Source organism: Athene cunicularia (genome assembly GCF_003259725.1).
Source record: "Athene cunicularia isolate RWA chromosome 6 unlocalized genomic scaffold, athCun1 chr6_part1, whole genome shotgun sequence".
Taxonomy (NCBI): Eukaryota; Metazoa; Chordata; class Aves; order Strigiformes; family Strigidae; genus Athene; species Athene cunicularia.
This window is the reverse complement of record NW_020799105.1, coordinates 25,571,767-25,578,808: the sequence shown is the minus strand read 5'-3', so window position 1 is coordinate 25,578,808 and position 7,042 is coordinate 25,571,767.

Sequence of the window (7,042 nt, the reverse complement as noted above, 5' to 3'; positions counted from 1 at the left end):
CGCGGTGGCCTTCGCCATCGGTCGGTGACGTCCGGCCGCGCGACGCCTGGGCGGGTGCAGGAAAGGGGGAGAAGGGCAAGGCCAGGCTGCAGAGGTACAGACTGGCCTCCTCGGGGGGAATCGGCTCCAGCAAGAAACGGGCAGTTCCAGGGAACGGAGTTAGCGGTGGAATCCTCCCCGCGTGACTGCAGGCACGGGCACTGTGTTTTGTTTGCTGCTTCTGCTACGAGGAGGTTGTGTCCCGCAGCAAACCTCCAGACACTGCTACCGAGTGCACGGCGTGCTTTGCGCTATTGTTTTCATATTTAAGGGGCTGTTTTTTCCCTACAATCAAGCTCCTATTTCTTCAGATATCAGCAGTCTGACAAACCGAAATAACATTTTCTGAATTTAACACAGAGATTCAGCACTACGGTAACATCTCTGTCATCTCTCTTGGACACAAGGTCATGAAGCCGTTCCGGCTGGAAGGGATGTCAGGAGGTTTGGGGTCCACTCCACACAGGGTCAGCTTCACGCAAGGGCGCTCGGGGTTGCCCTCACGATCTCCGAATCAGAGATCCACAACGTCAGAGCTCATCTCACAAGCATCCGCATCTGCCCTAATACATTTAATATTATCAGAAACCGTTCTGAGAACTTAACTTCCAAGAACTGATGGTTTCGGGGAAATAAGCTTTCCTTTCACATGCTTCTTTCCACTGCATTTCCCCATTCTTTCCACTACATGACATTTCCCTGGAAATTCAAAGTATGAGTAAATATTTTATTTTTAAATCACTTCCTATGGTGGTTTTTTTTGTTTGTTTGGGGGGTTTTTTGGGTTGGGGGTTTGGGTTTTTTTTTGGCAAGTATCTTCTCTTGAAAGCCTTTTAGAGGAAGCCTAATGGGTTGCCATTTGTGTGGGGAAAAAACCCCCAAGTATCAGAAGTCTGCTCTTCACCAAGAAATCCTACGTGCAGCTGAACCAAAACACACATTTGGACAAGCAAAAAAAAAAAAAAAAAAAAAAAGCTGATTAAGTGACTTGCAAAGCTCTGCCTTGCCTGGAGACAATCCACCGGGAGCGAGGAGTTTGACCATCTTTTGTCCCCACAGCCACGCTAGACCTTCACCCTTCACCCAGCAGGGTCACAGGGTTTTACGGCCATTTCCAGGACACACAGACCTTTCTAACCACGCCGGGCCCTTCCTTCCACCACCTCACGACTTTGCAATTAGTGCATCCATTCAGCAAGAAGCCTGCTACGGGGATATCGTTATACCACCTCACTTACAAAACTGCCTCTGCTTCTGGGCTCGGTGGGGTCTTCTAACTGTGTTTTGTTTGTTTTGTTTTTTTTTTTTTCCCCTGGAAGATACTCAGTTAATTATTCAGCCCTATTTAAATACTGAAGAGACAATAAAACCTAGAAACATCAGTCAATTACAGCTTATATGTCTCTCTCCAAAAAGAAGGGAAAAAAAAAAAAACCAAACTTACAAGAGAAATCCGTCACACTGATTAAATGGAAGATTTTCAGATATTGCAATGACAAGAAAAATACGAGGAGAATTATATAAAGACTTGAGAACAAAGCAATAAAAGGATCATTGGCTTAATTCCATCATTACCAGAGGCAGGTGTCCTCAGGTTTAGTCGGAATATCAATTTGTGAGGTTTTTTGGGGTTTTTTTTTTGCAAGTGGGAAAAAAGGACAATAAATAGAACATCGTTCCTGTTCATTTATACGTTTAACCACCGTTACTGGTTTTGTTTCAAGCAGCCAGCATGAGCGACTCTCACCACACCGGTGGCTGACGCACCCACCCTGCTCTGCCCGGGGGATTCCTGCAATCAGGGAGCCACATTTCCCCCTGACACCTTTGGTCAGCTCGGCCCAGGTCCCCGATGGGTTATTGTTCTCCTTCGCTCACATTTTCCAAGTTCGCATTCATTTTTTCACTTTGAAACTGAAGTTTTACAGCACTGAGTTCCAAAAAAAAAAAAAAAAAACCAACAACAACAAAAAACCATTTATAGACAGAAAAACCAAAATCCTGCATCCTTGCTGGAGAAAAACATGAACATAGAGGTCACCTGAGGAAGTTTGTGCCAGGGTATTGGCTTCAAAATGTAGAGAATCCTTTTGTTTTGAAGAGTTTCCTCCCGTAAAACTGACGATACACGTTTGACTTGCCTCTTGCCTGCATTTAAAAACAACTCGATCTAGTAAGGTGGTTGTAGTCATTTACCAGCTAATTCATTCCCTTGAATGATTTTTGATGAGGAAAAGCTGCTGATTTGTCCGTCACCATGCAGCAGTGACATACTCTGAGGCACGTCAGGGCTGCAGAGTTTTGTGAAGTGCGCTGTTCCAGGGGAAACTTAGTCTGAAGTTTTTCACAATTCTGTTGTAAGTGGGCGGATGTAAATCTTCCTGTCCAATTCTCTGCCTGCTGTCACTGAGTTTTGACAACACACTTGATGGCAATTATCTGCATTGCCATGAAATTTAAAAAAAAAAAAAAAAAATAGTTTTCCAGAGGTGATCAGACACCGTGACTGAATATTAAGAAAATTAAGGAAATACTGCCTGAATGGCTAATCTATCATCTCCTTCGGTGTTGGCTTTCCCCTGCCAGCTCTGTTAGTGAGGGGAAAGGTTGGAACGACACCGACGTTTTCTTTAGACTACAACTGTAAATGTTAAATTTAGTGCAAATATTAATATTTGCAAGTGTCTCAATTTTTCAACAGGAGAATCTGAGATGTTGTACAGCCCACTAGCTACAGCTACACGCTCCTTTTCACTTTTTTGTTGGCAACAGCTTTGGACAGATGACTCCTCTGAGGCTCATCTGTGACCATGTCCTTCCCCCCACTCCCGCCCTGACCTGCATTTCCCATAACCCTGCCCAAGCCACAGCCACCAGCGGTGGCCGTAACGGATGCGCCTGGTCGTGTGGATTCGGGGCACGCAGAAACAACACAGTAGCCGAGGGCTAATTTGAGGCTACTCCTTGAAATTAAGAGGCTCACGTCAGACACTTGGTGAGTGAATTGGAAATAAGCGTCCTGAAACTTTGAACTCTCAGCTAGCTGGTGTAAAGGATTGATTGTGCACCTAGAATCCTTTAGACATGATCCGTTGGTCAAGTCTGGATCCAGCTGCACCTAAACTCCCCTCTGAGAAGGGTTTTACAACACAAGAGGGGCCTTTCTGAGCCTCACGACCCAACGGGAGGATCTCCCCGGCGGTTTTGTCTGACCTGTCCTCTATGCAGCGAACCACCAAGCGTACCCTGCCGTCGGATCCTGTGAAACCAGCCGCAGTTGCTATCAAACTTTGCCAAATTGCTGGTTTATATCCACAAACGTATTGCGACTTCTGTCTTATGAGTGAAGCGCGTCCCTCCATCTGCAACATCATCTCTTCCTTCCAGCCTCTGCAGAGCTCATAAACCGCCTTTTTCTCAGCTCTGCTAAGAAATCAGAGAATCAAGACCTTTCACCATAGGACTGAGTAGCTGTTTCTGTTACCTCAGCACAAGACTCCGGAGCACAAGCTGCTTTCATTAGAGTTTAACTCTCAAGAGCTTTCACCAGCAAGCCTCTCTACATCACTCACATTCAAGTTTGGGGGTTTCCCCTCCTGTTGTTTCTGATCAGTCTCCCCAGCATCACTAACACATTAAACGTTCAACAGAAGGACAGCGTGCATGGGACGAGATGTCTCAAGTCATTCGGTCTGTATCAAACCTACTGATTAACAGCTTTACAAGATCAAAACTGAAAGGAATTGCCTTTCAGACACCTGGTTGGGATGTTCTGCTCATCAGTAGGTGAGTGAATACAAACGTTATCCTGACTCAGAAACTCCAGACTTCCAACACTCAATAAAAGAAACCAAATTTTGTCACTCGTAGAAGATACACGGCACAGTTTCGTTCTTACAGCCTTGATATTCCTGTAATCATTTAAATCCAACAAAGCAGTGTAAACAATAACATTAGCAACGGATAGAAAAAGGAAAAGTCACAAGCAAGACAGGCACAGCTCATTCCAAGAGCTGCAATTAGAGAGCAGCATGAATTACCGGCTGTCGTTCTGATCACCCTGCGTGGATTCGTGCTCTGTGCAAGGCACACCCGTAGCCCCTTGAGAAACTTTCTGGATATATATTTTTTTTTTTTTTACTACACTTTCTTATGGTATTCGATGAAATGAACCATCTGTCAATGACAGATATAAGCAGTTTACGTTTCTATACTGCATGCTAACAGCCCAACGCACTGTACCAGCTCACCATCGCGCTCCTGCGTGGTCAAATTAAGTTGATGAATTCTCTCTTTGAAACAGCCACTTTCAAACACTTCCAGCACCTCTGCGATACAACGTCTCTTTACTTCTAATTTGCATAGCTAAGAAATTTGTTTGGACTGAGATTTTAAAGCTGCATCATAGAGATGAGTTTTATACCCAAGTCCCAAGCCCTTGGAAATAAGAGGTGAGTAACTGCTGACATGAACTTCACCCGCAGTGACTCGAACAGCTCTGACGTGCAGGAATTTTTAGCACTGCGATTTTATTTCCTCTTAAAAAAACCCAAAACAAAACAGTGTCCCTCAGGTGGTCACAAGATCAAGCCCTCAAGACGGTACCTGGAGATGTTTATTTGTGGCATTTAATATTGCTGTGGAACATAGAGGCTCTGCTTCACCACTCGGTTCCATTTTAAATCCATGATTAAGGCAGCCCGCACGTACCTGTTTTCTTGAAACATCATTAAAAAAAGCTAGAAACAGCCAGGAAAGGAACGAGAGGCAAAAAGATACGTTCCTGGGAAGACAACATGCCTTTCCAGGTTAGATGAAAGACATTTTCGGTTCTACTCTTATGCCACTTAGAGATTAATAGATAAATGATGCATACGGTTTTTTTACGTTTTTAACATACCCACCACGCTCTGGGTATCGGTGCTCTCCTTTTCCTACCTGACACTTTAACAAACCGGCTGACACGTTTTCATGCTGCGCAGTCGGGATGACAGAGCAGATCCTGCTGCTCCGACACGCAAGAGCACGACAAGACCGACGCGACGTGCCAGGGAGGGCCGGCAGGTCACGGCACACACCTCGACCCCCACCACGCCCCACCGACCCCCCGGCAAATGAGACGCAGGGGTCACGGGCAAGATTACACGGAAACTTGAGGAGGATTTGATTTTGACAGAGTATCTTTGTTTAGTATCGGCATGTTACAGAAACCCGTGTCAGAAATACAATTTTTGTGACATCCTTTTCTGTACCAGCATTTGGAAAGCGCCGGCGTCTTCCTGATGGAGAGCTGCATCTGTCAGATGAGGCTTCTGCAGATGATATGCTGGTGCCACGGGTGCCAGAGGACTTTTGTCACCAGAAAGAGGCAGATATAGAGGGCTTTTAATGTCACGCTCTTTTGCTCTACTCTTTAACTCACTATTTTCTCATTTAAAAAGAAGCTAAGATTTTGCTTCAGGTGCCACACTGTGAAATCCTAAATAACCACAAAAACTCTGGAATCCATTTGTACTCAACTCTGCGCGCTGTTCATTTCAACTTTTTCGATGAGACCCTTGCTCAGCCTTCAGCTGTCTGATGTCAACAAAGGGCTGGCACCTTAAGCCCTTTTTTTATTTTTATTTTTTTATTTTTTTTTTTAATTTTGAAGCAGAAGTGCAGGGCAATACGTCTTCTTTATCACCTTAACCACCAGGAGTTCCAGACTGAAACAGTCCCTTCATTAATTTTGATACTTTTTTCTTTTTTCTTTTTTTTTTCCCCCAACAGCACCTTTCTCCCTGAATAAGCTGGAAATGGCAGATTTTAACCCAATCCACCAGCCACCACACCATGAAGATGGTGACAGCACACTACAGCTCGGACAGGAGCCGGTACCCTGTCTCATTTACCCAGCGAGATGTTGGAGATGCTGAGCTCTGAACAGAATAAACCCTTAGTAAATATTCTCCCGTGAGATGCAGACCTTGGCTCCAGCTTTAGCTTGGGCTCTGAACAAGCCCAAAGGTGCTCCCAAGTCCCAAAATACAACAGATTTTGCTCCTCACTGTGATGCCACAGGCAATACCAAAGCTTTTCCACCACGGCTACATCAGTTGTCCACCTATAACACAAGATGAGCCAGGTGCTGGAAAAACGTTTCCAGCATGTTTAGAGGCATAAACAGCTGCATCAGCTCAGGACTTCTGGGATCGAGGCCCCAGTTTCCGCTTTTTCAGGTCTCTTGTCTCTAAAACAGGGCCAGGATACTCCTGCTCTCCAACATGCAGCAAGAACGGATTAATTAATGTCTCTACAACACTTCGAAGATGTGGATTTCTGTACAAGTGTAAAGCAGATAAGGCTGGTATTTTTATAGCTCAGAATCAAATTAAAAGTAGAGCTAAAGGAAAAGTCAGACAACAGCCTGGGAAAGACATCATGAAAGGTTATTTCAGCAGAGGAGTTGTTATCGCTGGCTGCCCTCTTTGCCGAAAAGCTGCATTTGATCATATATTCTTCTGAATTATCTACTGCATTGCTTGAATGCTAAAGGCTGAAATAAATACAGGATAAATATTAGAGGGTTCATTCCAGACCGCACTGATGCTTGAAGCTTGCAGTCTCTAATTCAAGCTTTCTGAGTAAGAATTAATTATTCAGTGTTGTAGGAAAAATTAATACAGGTCACTCAGAAAGTATATATGAACAAAATCTAGATTTTTTTTTTTTTTTTTAAATCTCTCCAGTATATTTTGCCTACAGATAGCTTGTCAGGGTTCTTTTGCTTGTGTACAAAACGTATAGCTTTGGCTGTCTCTTGCTTACGAGGCAGAAAGGCTCGTGTGTCTCATGCCTGACAGGCCTTCTCCTGCCCGTCACCCGCCTCAGAAGCAAACCCCCAGCTTCGCTACAGCTTGACTTTTGAAATGCAATGGTACTTTATCTAGATGCAGCTTGTGAATCCTAAACACGGGAGGAGTTGCAAACCCCCTCGCGGGGGGGGGGGAGCTGCAGAGGG